The sequence below is a fragment of the Anarrhichthys ocellatus genome, unplaced genomic scaffold (assembly GCF_004355925.1).
Source record: "Anarrhichthys ocellatus isolate YVR2014 unplaced genomic scaffold, GSC_Weel_1.0 scaffold49, whole genome shotgun sequence".
NCBI classification, from domain to species: domain Eukaryota; kingdom Metazoa; phylum Chordata; class Actinopteri; order Perciformes; family Anarhichadidae; genus Anarrhichthys; species Anarrhichthys ocellatus.
In genome coordinates this window covers 2,488,023-2,508,511 of record NW_022280079.1, presented here as the reverse complement: position 1 = coordinate 2,508,511, position 20,489 = coordinate 2,488,023, and the positions used below count along the sequence as shown (strand labels likewise).

General features: G+C 42.1%; 1 pseudogene; it reads left to right on the top strand.

Annotated features, from left to right (window-relative positions):
- Nucleotides 1–6,847, top strand: LOC116395748 (NXPE family member 3-like; annotated as a pseudogene).
- Nucleotides 6,848–20,489: the final 13,642 nt, after the last annotated feature.

The following is a 20,489-nucleotide window of genomic DNA, read 5'->3' as shown; positions in this document are numbered from 1 at the left end:
ATGAAGGCCAAAGCTTGTTTAAGAAGGCAGAATGCCGCCATCTTCCTCTTTCTGGCTGTCTTTGTCTTAATCTTTGTGCGACGTCACATGGACGATCTGGAGGTGAGAACTTTTAAGTTTTAGTGGGATCTGTTTGAAGGGTGGACCCTGTCTAAAATGTTTGATATTAGTCCGTTTCTGGATATTTTCAAATCCAATGGAGCCCAGCTACAGTAATGGTCTATGTTGCAATTTCATGCAGTTAAATGGTGTTATCACTCTCAATCCTGCACCTTGACTTGTTGACAGCAGCATCTCCTCCAGTTAAAAGATAAAGCTAACAGTATTCTATACTTTAGACAACCTACTTGCTTCCCATTCGTTCTTACTGCAGACCTAAATCTTAAGAAAGGGGTCTCAAATATATAGTTTATAAAAAGCCATGAGATGCCCCAAAACAGCTGGGCACTAAAGGGAGGACTTTGAGGTTTAATGGCTTGAATTCTCTCATCAGTGGAGTTTTTGAAACGAATAATAATCCCTTTTGTACCGTTAGTGGTTCAATCCATTGTATATGCATTAAAAATTCAATGCATCTTTCAGCTATGAAAGTCTTCCACTGTCATGTTAAACCATCAGGTATGAAACATCCTCTGTAGTGCTTCTTGGCCAATGACATACCATATCCCAAAATATGAATTTCATTTAAAAAGACCTTGAAAAACTTGAACATTTGACCATGGTGGAAGTTGAGAAGGGCGGAAAACATACATTCTTATCCACTCCCCAAAGTCATTTTGAGTTTTGGGGAGGGATACATCTTCCCTCTTTGAACTTTTGCTGCATTTTGTTCATTATTTGTTGCATCTTTGACACCATCTCTCTCTCTCTCTCTCTCTCTCTCTCTCTTTCTCTCTCTCGATCGACCAGTTTCAGCCTAAAGTCAAATCCACCATCATCATGCCGAGAGTCTCCACTGACCCTGACATGAATCGCAGCTTCTGCACCTTCCAGCCACTGTCCCCTAAGGACGCTCTGGAGGAACGCCTCATACTAGACTCCACTGCTTGGCCTGAAACTCCACTTTTGCCAGCTCCTATTTCCCTGGAACAGACCAGTGATCCAGCTCACAGCACCTTCACCATTCTCCCAGGGAGGAAAAGGGGACAGTGGCATGTAGGGAATCAGCTGGAGGTTATGATACAAACCTCTGACTTCCAGGGTCGTCCCAAGAAGTCTGGGGGGGACTACCTACTCGCCGGCTGCACAACCGGAAGCTTGAAGCAGGTGTGGCTGGGCAAGTGGTGGATCATCTGAATGGTGAGCTACTCTGCTGTATTCTCTTTACTCTGGGAAGGAGACGCACAGGTTGAGGTACCGAGATGTTTTGAATTTTGTTTTTAATGATTGTCTGTGAAGCCCCGCCCACCTTTAGTTAGTTCAGAGGAGGGTTTAAGTGAATAGACAATTCTCCAGAGATTATTGTCTGAGATTAATCTGCTTCACGACTTGAAGATGTGAACATTTATAAGTGTGGAGCTTCAAGTAGTATTACTGATATGACTGAACATGATTGGACTTGGTGAAAACTCTGGTTCTCTTTCCAATCAGGTGACTCTGGTTCACCCTAGTGAGGCCATCTCAGTGCTGAACAGGCTGAACAGAGAACAGCCCGACAGGATTTACTTCAAGAGCCTCTTCCGCTCAGGCTCACTCTCTGAAACCAGCCTCTGCAACATCTGCCTAAGGCCAACCCAGCAGCCGCTGTGCAACTACACTGACCTCCGTACAGGCGAGCCTTGGTTCTGCTACAAGCCAAAGAACCTGAGCTGTGATGCCAGGATCAACCACTACATGGGAGGATATAAACAAAACCTACTCGATGCCAATGAGGAGAAGCTCTTTCAAAGGTGAGGGAGCAGAGAGACTGGTATTTTGTGTGACTTCTAATACGTACATCCAGTGTTACCTTTGTATCTGCTTAGAGGAATGTTTCAGAAGTTCATAACCACAGGCAGTAAGATATATATAAAGATGCTTTAAAGGTAATGCAAATCAAACAAACCAGTCTGAATCATACTTTCATTTGCAACATTAGATACTATTTGCCATGATTCATTTGTGTTTTATTGTAAATTCATTGTGATGTCATATTATTTTGGATGTAGTCTTTTCCTAAATTTTAAGATGCACACTTATTATATTATTATTTATGTTAATAGCTATTTTTGTCAAGCTATTAACATATGATCACCTTGTAAAGTGGATATGGCTAAAATGTGATTAAACACTGGCCTATTCCTTTGGAATTGTGTCCAATATCTCTTCTCCTTTTAGCTGTATTTTGGTCTTCACCAACGTCAGAGGGAAAAATCTGCCTTAATCTATATGTGGCTCTATGTTCAACCTGCTGTGGCTAAGTGGATAGCAGGGCCGTCCTTCAATCAGAGGATCGCATGTCGATGTGTCCTTGAGCAAGACACTTAACCCCAAAAATTGCTCCCGTAGCTGTGCCTACGGTGTAGAAATCTGAATTGTAAGTCGCTTTGGATAAAAGCGTCTGCTAAATGACTGTAATGTAATGCTAGACGCTAACATTGTCAATCTGCTGTTTAGTGGTTGGTAATGCGCAATTGACCTTTCAGTTAGCCCCGCCCCCTGTTGAGCTACCATGGAGCCCACACTGTCACTGGCCAAAACTGGCCCAATGTCCCCCCTTACGGACTTTGAGGCGAAGTCCGTGAGGGTTTAGGGATGTCCCACTGTCAAATCGTCAAGTGTTTGAGGGCTCTCTTGCAGACATTTTGAGCCCTGTATGAACCCTTTCCGTAAGTCAGCATGGTATGCTGACTTAGCCTAAGGGAATTACCCACAAATCATTGCAATGTGACATTAAACACGGGGTAACCAGTGGACGCATGGAGACATAAAAAAAAAAGGTAAACAAAGAGGATGGCTCACGTGGGTTCAGCCTGTCATATTAAATTTACACAGAAACATTAAGGGTTAAAGATGGAACAAAAAATAAACATGAAATCAGAGAATATTTATTTATCTATTCATCAAATATTTGATTTTGTCATTGAAGCTGTTTTGACAAAAACGAGTAAATAGATTATATGTGTATCTCATCTTGTGAGGAAAGAGCCTGGAAGACTTTCAAATCAGGGAGTACAAAGTATAAAATAAATACACACAATCATACAACATATTTTTTGTCGTTTTCATGGTAATGTGATATGTTGCAGCAAAGTGCTGTCCCATTCCTATTTACACCATCTCAAGCCCTCACAGTCTCTCACACTCAACCACTTACCAGGTGACGTCAGTAAGTCCTTGAGGGTTCAGGGCTCAGGGTTTAGGGGGGGCATTGGAATTTGGCCACTAACTGCACTCACTGAATACATATCTAATTTTCACAATATATCACGATGCAAAGTGAAAACAGGTTAAAAAGATAAATATATAAGCTAAAGCCTACAGATCACAGTGTAGATGTGGAAATTAAGGACATTAAGGTACACCACTGCTCCTGTATAGCCAGGTATGTTGGTATTCAAAGTTGCAATCATTAAAAAGCAAAAGCAGCATGTGTATACATTCAGTTAACCTTTAGTAGCCAGCATAGCATATGTGTACTTGCGGGACAGTAATTAGTTTATATTGACTACCATGTGTTTGCATCCTATTTCTGTCCGTTCCTCTGTCCGGTGGTCACGTAGACATTGCGCCACTCCCAGGTGCCGTGACTCCACTAACCTAATCTATACTTCTCTCTCAGCTCATGGCGAGCAAGTGGTGGCGGGGGGGCTTTGGAATTGCCAATCGGCAGTGCCGAAAGCTGAGATCATCTCAGGCTACGCATCCTTGCTCTCCCTCAACTTTCTTGCTCTAACTGAGACCTGGATCACACCAGAAAACACTACCACACCCACAGCTCTGTCAGATGTGTACTCTTTCTCTCACACTCCCAGAGCTGCGAGGCGAGGTGGTGGTACTGGCCTGCTAATTTCCCCAAAATGGAAATACTCTCCTGTCTCTGTTCCACAGTTCTCCCCGTCCTCTTTCAAAATGCATGCTGTCACTGTCACTTATCCAGTCAAGCTCACCATTGCTGTTGTGTATCGCCCACCAGGCCCTCTTGGTGAGTTCCTGGATGAGCTTGACACATTAGTCTTGCACTTCCATGACGATGGCTCAGCACTCATCCTGCTCGGCAACTTCAACATCCAGACTGATAAGTTAGAATCTCTTCTTTCCTTCCTCTCCTCCTTTGACCTTTACCACTCCTCTTCTCCTCCTACCCACAAGGCCGGGAACCAGCTGGATCTTATCTTCACTAGACACTGTTCTACTGCTAACCTCTCTGTCACTCCCCTCCAGCTCTCTGACCACTATTTCATGTCCTCTCCCTCTCCTCTCCCCTGCTGATCTTTCCTCTGCCCTCCCTGACCCTGAATCCTTCTCTCTCCTATCCCCTGATACTGCTACTGATCTTCTCCTCTCCATCCTTTTCTCTTCTTTGGACAACCTCTGTCCCTTCACCTCCAGGCCTGCACGGCCAACTCCACCTGCCTCATGGCTGTGCATACTGATAGATGGAGCAATTAAAACAGTTTAGTTTGCTGGCCGCAAAACCAAAACTATGAAGTGAAAGATGGTAAAACGTTTTGTAGATAGTAATCATTATCTCTGGGTTCATCACTGCGAGTAGCACCTTGCACATCACACAGGCGCAATTGGAACCATTGCTTATATGACAATTTGAATTAGTGCCATTGAATTTACAAAGTAAGTTTTGTGTGATCTTGAATGAACTTTCTAACAGTTGTTTCCCATTTTCGTGCTTGATTTTTCTAATTTGATTAAATTATTTAAAATGTTTGTCCTCTTGTATCTATATGTCCTTAATGTTGTAGTGTTTTTAAGAGATATATTATGTGTGCTTTTCTTCAGTGGTGTTAACTTGAAAGTCTACATTCGGGCTTCAGGACCTGCTAATGTCACCGTGTTGCCACAGAAAGAAGGTAAAGCATGCTATTTAATTTGCTATTTAATACTGTTACTGCCACCACTGTCTATACCAATAATTCAAAACAGAATGTGCTACAAACAATGGTATTCATGCAAGAACCACTTGTACAAACAGCTTTGGTCTTTAGTGGCTTGTATGAGTGATTTAGGAGAACTTTCTTCAAATTTCATTTTTTTTTTCCAACAGTTTTTCCAACAGTTACCTGTCGTAACAGTCAATATTGAGTCTGAAATACCTGTATAAATTACACTTAATAATTATGTTAGCATTTTACTCTGCGATTTCAAAATATAAACTAATATAGTTCTAAATGTATTCATACAGCCTAACTATATCATCATTCATTTGCACAGGCTTTTGATGCTATTGTATAACTCTCCATCATCAATATGACCATCTCATACTGCAAAACAACTTTAACTATTTGACCCCTTTCCGTTGCAGTCATCGATGGCCTCGCTGCGGCGGGACGTTTTTCATATGGAACCATTTTTTCTTTATTTCAGTGACAGCGGCAGGTGACACAGCAAAAACATTAATCGTTATTGTTCCCCATCCCTTGACTATAGAGAATTTTCTTTATGGATCTCTAAATGCAGGGCTTCAATATAGGACAAATGAGGCAGGACACAGCCTCATATGGTATTATTGGGGTTACTTATGCTTATTCTTAATTCTCATGAGTGCACACTCATTTATGCATTGGTGGCATTCATCATGTTTACGCTGGTCATTGACACGGTTATCTCAAGTTAAGAGCGTTTGCTGAATCTGTTGTGGCACACTCGTACGAGTTTACCCTATGAAGAAAAGTTAGAAAAAGTTTAGAAAAATTGTACTACATTCTTCTGGGTAGCATTCTCCTGAAGAGAGATTCACCTTAGCAGTCTTTCTAGTCCCTCAGGAGTAAGGATAGTACTTAAGAGGTTCATTCAATCACTTTACAGCTTGGTTTTGTTTTTTCACCCTTATTCTTTAACTTCCTCTCAGGTCAGCTAAAGGTGAAGAGCAGTACTGTGACATCCGGACCTTCTGGTTATTACTACCAGGGTGGGTGGCGAGCACTAGGGGGCACCACAGTTTGCAAATTCAACACCTCCTCTGCCATCAGTCAGTGTCTGAAAGGCAAGGCGGTCCACATGTATGGAGACTCTACCGTCAGGCAGTGGTTTGAATTCCTGAACGCAGCTCTACCAGGTAGCTGATCCACAGGGATTTCTGGCAACAGATGATTTTGATCCCACTGCAGCTTAACGTGTTCCCCCTGTCATACCTTCAGGTCTTAAGGAGTTTGACCTGCACAGCCCGAAGCAAACTGGACCTTACATCTCCTTGGACTATGCAAACAACATCTTGGTGACATTCAGCTGCCACGGTCCTCCTATCCGTTTTGCCCCCATCCCAACTAAAGAGCTTCGTTACATTGCCAATGAACTAGATGGCTTAAATGGAGACCACAACACTGTCGTAGTCCTTGGCATCTGGTCTCACTTCAGCACTTTTCCCATGGAGATCTACATCAGGAGGCTACAGAGCATCCGCAGGGTGGTGGTGCGGCTGCTGAACACAGCTCCAGGCACGCTGGTCGTCATCCGGACCGCAAACCCCAAAGCTTTGACGTTATATGAGACGATTAGCAATAGCGACTGGTACTCGCTTCAGCGTGATAAGGTGCTCAGAGCCATGTTCAAAGGACTGAATGTTCATCTGATCGATGCCTGGGAAATGACCCTGGCCCACCACCTGCCGCATAACCTCCACCCTCCACCTCCCATTATTAAGAATATGGTAAACCATCTATTGTCCTACATATGTCCTCAAAATGGCGGCTAGATATTTGTGTCTTGGGGAGAGGAATGTGGATTTACATGTTATCTCTGCGTTTCCACCAAGTGCTACATTTTTCCTTCAGCAATCCATGCTCAGACCAGACTAAAAACTGTTGTGATGTGATCTATCAGTGTTTGGTTATCAGCAAATATGAAAAACTAAATTATTGACATCAATAGAATTATTAATGTCAATAACATTAACAACCATTAATAATAATGGGGCACCACCCTGAGAACAGGGACCAATAACCAAACTATAAATTAAGTCTCATAATTCACTCACAATGTCAATAGTCAAAGTACTATTCCACATACAGAGTGAACAGTGAAGGTTTGAATTTGAGCACAGGCCACATATCAGCTATTATCACAATACACATGCACAAAGAAATCACAGAAAGCTGCTATTTAAAAGTATAACAGAGTTTATTAAATTCCAATAATAATGATCAAGTCAAATAAGATCTAAAACTAACAACTACTACAATACAATCACGAGCCTTCTATCTAAAATCAACAAACAATCTGTGGTGAGAGTGTGTGTATGTGGGGGAGAAATGAAGAACTACTCAGACAATGGCGGATGTAATGTAAAACGTGGCCTCACCACGTGGGATTGCACGTGGAAGATAGATAGGACTATCAAAATGGAGGGTGTAGTCTCGTACGTGACCACGCCACGCAAGACTATAAAATGGCGCAAGACTCCAAAATGACGAAAAACAATATAGACCACGTTTACATACACATGTCTGAGGTAATTAGCCAAACCAGTATGTGTGTAACTATGTGCGTGTGTGTGTGGGTTAGTAAAAGAAGAGAAAAAAAGTAAAACGCTCAAAACAAAGCAGATCCTCACAGCCGCGGTAAAATACGGATAGCGTGACTACCACACAGAAGCTCGACTGGCGAACTTACTAGGTTGATGTGGTTCTTCCGAGTTTCTTGGTTAAACTCAGGATCCGGAGCTTTAAGCTGCACGGCGATAAACCTCTGTGTGGCAGAGAGTTTTCTTCGGAAATTAAGGGAATTTTTCTTCCTTATGACCGGCAAAATGTCGATGTTAACGGGGAGAGAACGGGGCACAGAAGTTATCCGTTCTCTTCCTCAGGATGTTGAAGAAAATCATCATATAATTTAGGATTGAACTGAACACATTTGGTTCATAAAAACATTCTGAGGAAGAGATTAAGGCACGCCTGACAAATTGTAATCTATCACTCCAATGTGTGTCCAAACATTTCCCGTACACGAATTGTGTGTTCTGCGAAAAGGTTATCTCGACCCAAACGAGGACAGGAGAGCATGACATAGTGAAGAGACCAGAGGTGCTCTGTTTGTGGTTCAACCCACTGGTTTGATTGGTGGAAAGTGACTTAAGGGGGGTGAGTTTTGACTATAAAAGTAATCTGTGAAAAGTAATACATCGGATTTGTTTGGATTTGCTGAACTTGTTGTATGTTGGCTTGTGCTTATTAACCTTCCTCCTGTGTTAGCTTTCTGTTACCATCTCTTATGTTAACGGGTCGGTTTTAACCCGTGTCTTAAATCAGCTGTAAAACACGCTAAAAACAATTATCTATCATCCAATTTGTTTCTCATCTCTTGGTTACCTTGTTAGGCTTCCTTATCCATGAAAATATTGGTTTTAATATTTTTGGTGTGGGCCTCTGGACCTTTTCTTTGTCAGTATACCCCTCGATTTCAATTTAAAAAATGGTAAAATGAACCTCAAGAGAATCATATAAATAAATAAAAGGTTGTTGTGTTACCTGACTATTACTGAGCGGTATTAGAACACATCTCTTAAATAAATTTGTTTTATTTTTTTTTTATTTTAATATTATTAACTATAGTAACATCTATGGTGTTAGGGTCAATTTCGACCCATATAAATTGACTTCAAGAAAAAGGCTAAAAAGTATTTTTTTCAGCTGCACCCATCTGTCCCAGACATCCCTGATGGGGGCAAGCTTGTCAGATCTTACTCTGGTATCTCTGCTGTCAAATCAGAGGACTCTTGATATCATTTGAAAGGTCTGAAGTGACATTGTTGCCCGGAAAATATTTCTGCCTGTCGATGCGTCCCAGAGACTATCAGTGGCCTCATTGCAGGATCTGTACACTCCAGCAATAAGAACACCACCAGGTATTCCTCATCAATGTCTTTCCACAAGTCGCCATGGACTTTTTTTCCTTCAAGGTTTGTCATAGCAATGATGACTCTTTTTAGTGACAATGGCATAAATAGCTCAAAACATGTGTTGATATCACTGACTCTCGTCACAGCAAACCTTGTGATTCCAGGGGTCATTTTGATGACATTTGCAGCAGCTGCCCTGCCATGTACATCATGAGGTACTGAGCTCCAACACATCTTACCATTTTTGGACTTGAATCTTTCAGCGGGAGCAGCTTCACCACCGGTGACCTCCTCATCAGACTCATCAGATGTGTCTGTGTCTTCTGGATGATACTCCACATTGTCTTCCTCCTCAGAAACCTGCTCATCCGTCTCGCTATGCTGCTCTATGTCCTCTCCCTCATTTTCACCAAAAATATGATCCAGAACTTGTCTCACTGAAAATCTTTTCATTTTTGCATTCTGCAAATTGGAGATGTGCACTCCGCAAGTCACCAACTCTATACTGAATTGACCTCACATGTCTGGACATGCCCGTCTTTGTTTGTTTTGTTTTTGTGCAGGTATACTGGATAACAAGGCAAAATGAGAATCCCCTAAAGCTCACATGATTGGAAGAGGAGCTGGCTGTCAGTGTGTTGGCTGACGGTGCATTTATGATTTCAGTTTTGGCTCTAATTATTTCTTTATAATCTTATTTTTATAACTGGGTCGAAACCGACCCGAACAACACAAAGGTCATAATTTCAACCAGAGCATTTTATAATTTAGTGAAAAAAAATGTTGAAATAGAGGTTCCTGACAAAGTCAAAAAGCCTTGATGCAATAAACAAATTTTTTGTGGTTCTTTTATGCATTTAAAACCTAAAACGGGTCGGTGCCGACCCTAACACAAGAGGAAGGTTAAAACACTGCCCGCTGGGTTGCAACTTCAGTTCGCTGTCTCTTCTCGTCATTTTGCCACAACAAGGATCCAAAAGAACTGTCCATTGTTCGTCCAGCAAAATTAAGACTATGACCTAGGTTCTTTTAAAAGCAACAAACGTTTGTCTTGCCGCCTCGCACCAACGCGAGTCAGACGGAACGGCAGTGCGTTAGAGGTTACGCTGGTTTTTATATATTATATACTGTATATGCTGTGATGTCAGGCCGTAGAACAGGAAGTCAGCTGCGGTCCCTATGGCCCTCATCCAATGAGCTCTCAGTGTTGAGTTTTGGATGAAATTCACACGTAGGTGATACATAATGTCTCCTGGAGCTTGGTGTTATCTTAAACTCAAATCAGGCTTTTGACTGCTCTGCAGGACAAGTAGGCCCAACTCTCTTTGTTCAGGCCACATGGTGAAAACCCAACACGATCTATTTCTAAAAAAAACAAACTTGAACCGTCAGATGGTTTGTTACACAGAACCATCTGAGAAGCCGTCATTGAAAACTTTTTAGAAAAGGGCAGGCACTTTAAAAAAATACTTGGCTGAACCATCTGTCAATGAAACTCTCACCAAAGTTAATTGGGAGAAAAGCAAAAAGATCTTTTCCATCGAGAATACCTCCAGGGCCGTTCTTTGCTTTTCTCTCAATAAAGAAATACTCTCCAGCTCTCAAATAACTGATGCCATTGCAGCATCTACGCTAACCTCTTTGGGAGCCACCATTGTTGTTTAGATCTAAAAGTCCCCTCTACGTGTCATCTAACACACCTAAGCCATAGCTGCCAATAGCTCCAAACAGGATGCTGATTGGTCCTCGTGTAGCCTAGTAATGAAGTGTACTCATTGTTAGTCAAATGGTGTGATTTTCTATCAGGAATATAAAAACAATAGACAAATCAGGGGTTCTGCAAACAAATATATTTAATGAATATGTATGTATACTCAGGTGTTTCATAATGGAATGAATGCACTTAGCCTTTGCAAACTGTGCTCTGTATGTGGACTTTCATTAATAAAATCAGTCAAACCTCAATGATGACATCATAGACCAGTTAACATGTCTTCCTCTCAACAACTGCGTGTTCTGATGTGTTGACATGAAGAAATTTGAAAACCATCAAGAATTAAAGCTGCGAGCAGCGATGAATGGGCCCTCGCATCCTCCCGCATGCCGGGTGTGCCAGCGGAACACTTCCGTAACAGCAGTTCAGTAGTTATTTAAACCCAAACGATGATCTTTCCTAAAACTAACTCATTCGTTTTGTTGCCTAAACCTAACTCAGTATTTCACAATCTTTTCCTAAACCGAACCAAGTAGTTTAGTGTCCTAAACTTAACTGTTGTTTCCTGTGAAAACAGAGGCTTTCGTAGGAAAACACAGAGCATGTTTACATGCTTTAATGCTCAGAGAACATTCTTTTTCTCATACTGTCTGTTACTGTGAGTTAATGTATGCTGATGTTTGAATACTTTCTCTAGAAGCATTTTAAAAATAGTAAATATATGGCTTGTGTAAAATATATATTCTACTTTAATTCTTTAAAAGTTACTCTGAGTTGTGTTATTAACCTGCAACTTGTAATATGCCGTTATTATGGATGAACTATACAGGATGTGATCAGGTTTTTTTTCACTATGTTTGAACACCTCTGACTATAAATGCTAACACACACAGTAACTTGTCTTATGCATACTGGTTTATTAGAGACAAAAAGCAGTTTAAACACAAATCTTTTACAACATTCAAAGGAGGCGTTAATAACCATTTTATAACATTAATATTTAGCTATCAGTTATTACATGACACTTGTTATTATCCCTAAAGAGACTGAAACCAATAGTGAATTTACTACAGCCAAGTATTTCCTGTGTTCTGTGGTCTTAAACAACTCCTTGAGAATAACATACAATACTACGATGTAACTACCAAACATGACAAATGCAGCTGTAACACGGATCATCTTCAGCTCAGTCAATTGTCTGATGTTCCTGCTGCAGCAGCTTCACAGAGCATGCTCTGTCCACTCTTCACTGCTTGTCTCGTCTGCTCTTTGTCTCGTCTTCTCTTCGTGCTGTTTCCTCTCGGCTCTCTGAAAGACAAATGGCAGAAAAGGAGAGACACTAAAAAACAGCAACCAAAAATAATCTGTATTAGAAATTCCGGATCATTAAATAAATATATATTTACCTTTTTAAAATAGAGGTTTCACAAAGCATGCTGGCTCCTCTAAAGACATCCCAGTTTTGTTTGTAGAAAAATGAGACAAGTTTGTATGATCTTTTCACCCCTTTATTCTCTGTGTCTCCAGGTGGGCTCTGTTAGGTGGTTTGTCTCATTTTGAAGCTTCCATTGGAGGCCCTCAAAGTGAGAAATTTCCAAATTCATCACATAAGGCTTTGGAGCACCATTGATTTTGGATATTAAAAGGTGCTAAATTTGAAATTCAGAGAGTATCTATTGCCTCCACACAGCTCGTAACATGGTGCTAACAGTGCAAACAATGGCAACAGTGCTGACAGAATTAACAATGTTAACCCAGCCTATCATAGCAGTTTGTAAAATAGTCACAAAATGCAATCTACTGGTTTCATGGACAGGTACACAAATTGTAAATGTTTTGTGTGTTGCTCAGCAGAAAAACAACATGGTGGACACACGAATCAAACACATCCATGTGACGGTAAGAGCTGGCAACGTATTAATAAATATTAAGAAAGACCGCCCTAATTAAGTGGTTTTGTTGCCGAAACAACTTTAGTTCTGTGGCCTAATGTCATCCAGACTGACAGTGAAAGGGTTAAAGTTCTCGGACGAAAACACGGACAAATCCAAGACCGGGAGACACCGTGGTAATGACCTGTCAATCACTGTGTAGCCCCGCCCTAAAGCATACCCTGCTTTATGTTCTATTTGACTCTAAACTGGACCATAATTTACTAAATGAAAATCATGCTGTTTTGAAGAAGACTTGAAATCCAGCAGAACCTGAGGTTGCTGTCTCAGGGACCAGGGGAGGGTCAAACGGCACTTTGTTTCAAACAGCTGATCAGAGTTTAATGTTCGCAGTCAGAATTTATTCTATAATTAATGTAGCGCATCAACTCTTTTTTCCGATAAAGGCAAAACACTTGAAGCGAGCGTAAAAACTTTTTTGCAAACTTTTGCTCAAATTTATTTTGTAATATGCTTTACGTAAAATGTAACATGCGTCCATTCTGCTTTAAATACATTTTTGGTCTTCGAAAAATTGTTTAGTCTGCTAATCGTTGACATTATGCTTTATTGTACTCAGTCACTCTTGATCAACTAAATACCTCAATGTACACGTAATGTAAATGTAAATGGCACATTTCCTGTGGGTGGCCTCACCTCGGGGGCCCCTAGGCTGGAAATAGTCTCCGCTAAGCCCACGCCCACGACGCTCATTTCCTCCTATAGAACCAAGGGTGCTCCTCCTGGCTGTTTCCTGAGACACTGGTGTCCCACATCCCTCCATAGACAAACAGACACACGCTCTCACAACAGACCGGCAGCACATCGATCTTCTGTCTGAGGAGCTGCTCCCAAACAAAGACACAAACACACAGCCCAGCCTCCTCGATTTCCTTTTCCTCCTTGTCTACAGTTGTACCCATTTGACTGTTCATCCTCCCCATCCACCGCTCCCTTTGTTGTATTTAAGATGCTATAAATAGCAGCAAATTATCTCGTAAGACTGAAACTGAAAGTTCACGTTTTTCTGTGGCTGTTTGTGAATACTAAACATTTTGTCAGAGAACTCAAAATTTAAAGTCTCAAAGATCCTATTGACCCAGAGCTGCCTGTTTGAGGTAAACTGTTGTATAGCCTGAGCTAATGTGAGCTATTTTATTGAGTTCCCTTTTAGCGAAATAATCGGAATGAATTTGAATTCCCTCTGGTCAACAGTTACTCAGTGTAAATGTCTAGGGCTTTTATTGTTAAAGGTAAGAACAGAGGGAGTGAATCTGGCAGTGGTGGGCCGTCAGGGCCGGCTAAGCCTTCTCTGCTGGCCTAAACAGAATCACAAAGTTATAGCTATTTTATAATTTTTCACAAATGCACTACATGTATTATAATTTGTTCCCATCAGCTTATTTTCTCATTGCACAGCTCCTGTCTTCCTCTGTTGCTCTGCTTTCAGCCTGCAGCGCTGCTTCCAGTACAGCTTGTTTTAAGGAGAGCTTTTATCCAATCAGATTCAGCCCCTATGTCTCTATGTAAGGAGAGAGGTCCGATGCCCGCTAGAGAGCCTTTGCAGTTTAATTAAATGGTGACGATATTCTTGATTGTCATAGTCTTCAACCAATCAGATCTTTAGTTTGACATGTTGGACGTATTCTTTGACGTGCCGGTGGTACCGAGGTAGCCTGCTAAGTACGTCTGCATTAACGTGCGCCGTGATTGGTCAGTGGGCCAGCGTGACTTTTGTCAAACAGAAAGCTAGCTAGCAGATGTTAGTGTTTAGTAAGAGTTCAGGTTGAAACATATATAAGAGAAGTTATGACATTTTTAGTGTTTTGCTTGGTGGAGATTCTTCTTTTTTTACCTAGCTTTGTTTTTTTTAACACTGAATGGCTGAAGGAGGAGAAGAAATGGATTTGGGAGTTACTGACTTTGTTAACAAAGAAAGGAGGATGGACTTTGTCTTTAAGTGAAGGCAGCTTTGGTAAAATAACTGCTTTTGTTTTTACATCTGCAGTAGTGTTTCTACTGTGTTCATTTGTCTATGGTGTAGTTTTTATGAATAGTATGAATGGCTCGTGCTCTAGCGCTGCAGAGTTGCTGGATTGATTTGTCATGCTTTGTTGTCATATGAATATATGTGACTGGTTCTTGTGAGTTTGTTCTTGTCATTGTGTTAATTACATTGATTCTGACTTGTCCGTTAATGACTCAGCTGTTTTTTGTTATTGTTCCGGGTTCAAAAGGTCACACAGCCCGTTGTCTGTTACGTGAGCGCAGTCCAACGAAAACATTATATTTCCCACAATTTAAGCTTTTGCATTTTCCAAATGCACTAGTATTATTCAAACGTATTGTTCGGTTCGTAAGCCTCGTACCGAACGGTTTAATATGAATACGTGTATTGTTACAGCCCTAGAAACAAATAATAACCGTAGCTCAGTAGGACAGCACAGAAGGCCCAGCTATAAAATGCACGGCCTGCCACTGGAATCTGGTCTGCACTGCCTTTGTCAAGGTTGAAAGAGTAATAAAGTTTATCGTCATGGTCCGGACTATGGAGCCTCTTTGTTCGTTGTCCGTTCCACACAAAATTATGCATTTATTTGCGGTGTGATAGCTCTGAAAAATGGACCTTTCTTTAATATTCACATTCTGTGAAGCACACTATAAATACACTGTGAAAGGATTAAAGTTCTAAGACTAAAACACGGACAACTCCTAGACCGGGTAATGCCGACTTCCACGTTGGCTTCACTTTTTAGACTCTGACGTTGCCGCCTGGTTGAGATGCAAATTAATCAAATGGAAAAAAACACCCCAGGTGTGTAAGGGGCTGATCCCACCGAGATGTGTCGCTGCATGCATGGCCGCTTCAAAAATGCCTTGGCAAAGCAGGTCAGGCAAAACAGCTTGGTGCCCGCCTCTTGCTTGATTTGATTGGCTGCCTGAGTGACTTTGACGAGTGATGCAACGCCAAGGCTGGCGCCGAAAAGTTGAGAATATTTTAGTTTTTAGGCGCATCTAAAATCCGCTGGAAGAACTCAACGCACGGCGTAAGACAAGGGTGTCAAACTCAAGGCTCGCGGGCCGAATCCGGCCCCCCACGTCATTTTATTTGGCCCGCGAGCCACATAAAATGGCTGCTTAAAATTTGACTTGATAATAAAAATATCCCCATAGTCGAAATGATGAGATAGAAAGTCGAAGTTATGAGATAGAAAGTCATAATTATGAGATACTTAAACACACAGTCATAGAAGCAGCTCTTTGGCTGGTTACTGTACACTTGACATTGAAATGTATTGTGAGTACATTGAAGACTACTTTAAACGTGACTTTACAACAGATGAAATACTTCACGTGGGATTGTGCAAACGCACCCTTGAAAGGATTTTAAGCATTGAACAAAGTTATTGTAATAACTTGTGTTTGATATTTGTCTTTGCTATTTTCTTTAATAGTTTGATCTTTGATAGAGTAATGTGGGTTTATTAACCCTAAATTAAAACGATTTAAGTCATAATAACAGAAATGTGCTGCAATATATTTTTACATTTATATAACTGCATGTACAATATTTTTACATTTCAATAAACAATAATCAAATGCAGAGACAGTTATTTAACAATATGTTAGGAGTAGTTACAGTTACACAGTCTTACATTTACAACCGGCCCTTTGAGGGCGACCGTGATGCTGATGTGGCCCAGAGTGAAAATCAGTTTGAGACCCCTGCCGTAAGAGAAGACCATAGGAAAATGATGGGCGTCACATTTGTGGCCTAGTGTGATCGGGGCCTTTCATTCACAGTTCTAGCACGAGTGAGAAAGAAGACCTTGAGCATAGATTAATTTGTCAGATACAGTATACCACATGGTGAGAAGACAGGTATCGGTTTTTGAGCCTTTGCTTCATGTGAAAGTAAATACTCTGGTTCATTAAGCAAAACTTAATGCCCTACCACACCGTAGAGACGTGACACTGATGGAACACGGTGAAGGGAAAACGTTCCTCTCACAGAAGGAGGCAGAGCTTTGACATCAATGCACCTGTTCAAAATGAAGCGTCACTGACGTTTGCCAGAAAAAAGGGTGAGTTGGAAATGACCTCGGGAGATTTGTTATCCCAAAAACAGAGCTGTATTTGTCAGGTGGGTGTCTGCTGTGGATCTGGCCGACAGTTTGCGGTGTCAGTCAGAGATGTAGCCACATAGTAGCGCCTCCAGATAAGTCAGTGCTCTGTGCGTCCTGTCGCTGGCAGATAGAGATATCTGCCTGTCGGCTCGACCCCTGCTGTCACTGATTTCCCCGATAGCTTCCTCTCTTTGCATCTGGAGAATGTTCCTCCAGGGCACGCTCACACACACACACACCATCCTTCCACTCCTTTCTTGGGCTATCCCACGTCACCTCCTTCCTCCCTTTTAACCTTTGACCCCTTGTCCTCCCCATCCATCGCAGTGGCGGTGCATTTGAGCCGAAGGAAGGAGGGGTCAACAACAAAGCTTTTCACGGTCGAAGTAGAGGAAAGAGCAGAATCTCCTTACCTTTTCCAAAATCCCCTTCAGAAACACACACACTCACACACATACTGTACTCCAGATGCAGTTCCACTTGGTACCAGGCTTCTGATAACAAGGTGCGTTCTGCATCCTATCATTACTCTCATGTCAGGCCTCTCCTCCCACACCACACGTGCTGGACAGAGTAGAAAACATCGGCAGACCCTTCTTCTGATAAAGGATTTGAAATTCTTACTTCAGCCATCAGCCTTTTAGCACATCCGGGAGTCCTGAGCGGCAGAGACAGAAACATGGGCAAAAGGCAGTGTTCTTGTGTTCACACAACAAAGCTGTGTTTATACATAGCCTTGACAGGTTAGAGCGCATGGCAGCTTAGAATCGGCCCCAGTTTGCCCTGATCGGGTCCAGAGGTGGAATTTGAGTGAGGGAATTTATTGTTTGTGTAAATAACTGGCTGAAAGTATCCAAAAAGCCGTTGAGCCTCCTCAACACCACTGTGAGATACCTCCTGGTGAATCGTGTATATTTGAATAGCTCAACTTTAATAATTGCAATAAAAAAACTGAATTCAGATCACATAATTTGAAATTTGTGGTGACACTTTCTATGAAGACACATTAGCAGTCATAGTGATAGTTTATATCGCTACACTCATAAACACATAATGCTCTCTGATGCACTATATCATAGTCATAAAACATCACAGATGTGACTTTTATTAATTTTGAATCAACTGTAATTAATTGCTAGTTCCATGCTCTTGACTAGTTGTTAACTAGAGGTTGACTGATGGGCTTATAATACATGATGACTAACTTTACTCACTTCAACAATCAACTGTACTAAGGACTCAGAGTATAATGAGTATCATTGTAAAGCATGCTGTCTCATTGTGTTTCATTGTTGGTGGTTCATGCATTTAAAGGAATCTATGCTTCATCATAAGTAATTACTACGCAAGACATCAAAATGCAGAGAATCACAAGTAGAATGTGTCTGCTTTAAGAACGGAACCTTTAGTTCTCTGTATATTCAAAGTAGGAAAAAGACAAAACGCATTATTCATTTTCACTGTGGCATGAATGTTGTGAGTTGTAGCTGCCTGTGTGTGTTTTCATGGTTTGGTTTGACTCAAATTTGTTTACATTTTATTATGGAACTGAATTCCAGGAGACTTGACACTGAATGTAACATTATGGAAATTGAATCAGTTACCCCTCACTGGGAATTCAACTCTCTCTAAACTTCCACATTCTGTTTTCCTGATTCAAGATTACCTTCAATTTCAGTTTACTGAGACACACATCCGGTTGGTGAGGAAGAGCAATCAAGTGCAGGTTCACAGAGCTCCAGTCCGCGTTTTGGTGTGTTTATTGGATTAAATCAAAAGTTGGCAACAAGAAGAAAATGACTTTGCCGGGAGCAGTTTGCTCAACAAACTTTCAAAGTTTGTTCATATAAGGAAACTTCCTGAAGCGGCACTGGTAAATGTGAAGTTTCTGTTGCTGCGGTTACACAGTCTGTGTACCCATCTGCCCAAGAGCTGTGTCCAACTTCTTCGCAGACTGGCCAATCACAGCGTACCGCAGCCAGCCACTATCCGGCTCTGCTCCATACACTCTCGTGCAATGGTTTCAGATGTTCTTCATGTTCATGCTGCTTTTGTGGATTTGGAGCTCGTCATGGTTAAATGTTGTGTAATAGTGATACTCGTTATCCTGAGAGGTTGTGAGGAGATTTAGACGTGGAGCTAACATTGGTACGTGAGTACACCATTAACTAGTTAGCTCTTCCATGCTGCGCCAGCTACTAAAGGTATACTGAATGTATACACATTCTGCTTCTGCTTTTAAATGATCGTAACAGTGACTTAAATTAAGGGTCCCTACAGAGATAGAACTTTTTGTTAAAGAGTTAAATCGTTTTTGTTTAACCAGCAGCTATCTCTGTCACGGGAGTTCACGGTGAGGACCCAATAGCAAGACCACAGGAGACAGAAGTTGGTATAAACAGGTTTTATTTAGCCTGAATTAAGATGACAGGAAGGTGTGGAGCCCGTGGTCCGACACCAGAGAGTAGGCAGATCGACGGTGTGAGTCCCGTGGCTCGACACCGGAGGGCTGGTAGCTTGATGGCGTGATGTCCCGTGGCTCGACACTGGAGAGCTGGCAGCTTGACGGTGAGAGTAGTCCGTTAACACAACAGAGGGCAGAGCGGCGGTGAGTAGTCCGTAAACACAAAGGAGGGCACGGGGGATTCCCGGACCGACGGACACCGGAGGCAGGCGCTCGAAGCCGAAGATGCAACGGGGTTGAAGGGGTTGAAGCGGGTGAAAGACGGTACGACCTGACAACCCCAGACTGCAGGACCAGAGTTTATATAGTGCCAGGGAAAGCGTTTGTGGGACCTGAGTCTGGTGTGTCAGCCTGCAGGAGGTAATCGGCTGGAGTGGCTGCAGCTGTGTGGCCATGGGAGGTGCCTGGTCTGACCAAACCAGAGCTGGCGATTGACTAACCAAGACGCTTGATGAGTTTTTTGTTGGTTTTTTAGGTCGAAGTGTGTTTTACCGCACAATAAAATTATTGTTTTTGTCAATGGAGTCTTGTGTATTTGGCAAGAGCAATTTAGCTGCTGTTCTTGCTTCAACAGAAAGAATTTTAGTAATTTACAAACCTTTCAATCATTTTGTCAGTCACATTACAGTCTGCGCCTGTCAGTGGCAAGAACCCACTTGTGATGTGTAACGGAGACATGCTCACTGGGATCCATCAACTCTCAACAATGAGATGAGAAAACTTTCACTCATGCACAGACCTGATAACAAGAAATGCACTAAATAATGGGGAGGATTCGAATCTTATCTCTGTGTGATTGGTACTACATCTTAAGAGAATTTCAGAAAGCTGTGACCGTCTGGGAGAGAAGCAGCGAGGAGCACCGAAGTGGGAGGTTTGAGCCGGGAGGGGAATCACATGGGGAGAGGGGAGATGTGTAAGAGGGATGCCATGTCAGATGTGGAGGAGTGTGCGTGAGGGTGGTGCAGAAGATCGAGAAGGTGCTGAAGAGGTTACTGGTGGGGAGTTGGGGGGGTACAAGGAAGAATGCAATCTCACATTCCTGACATGCCCGCCTTATTGTAGAGGGCTAATGAGGCGAGGGAGGGGTGCGATGGCTGCCGCGGGCCCAGAGAGAGAGAGAGAGGGGACAAAACCACCGAGCTGAGCTCACGGCTGAGGAATTTCAAACCCCGGACATGAGAGGGCCCAGCTCGGTGCCAGTGGTTTTCTATCAGCACACACACACACACACACACACACACACACACACACACACACACAC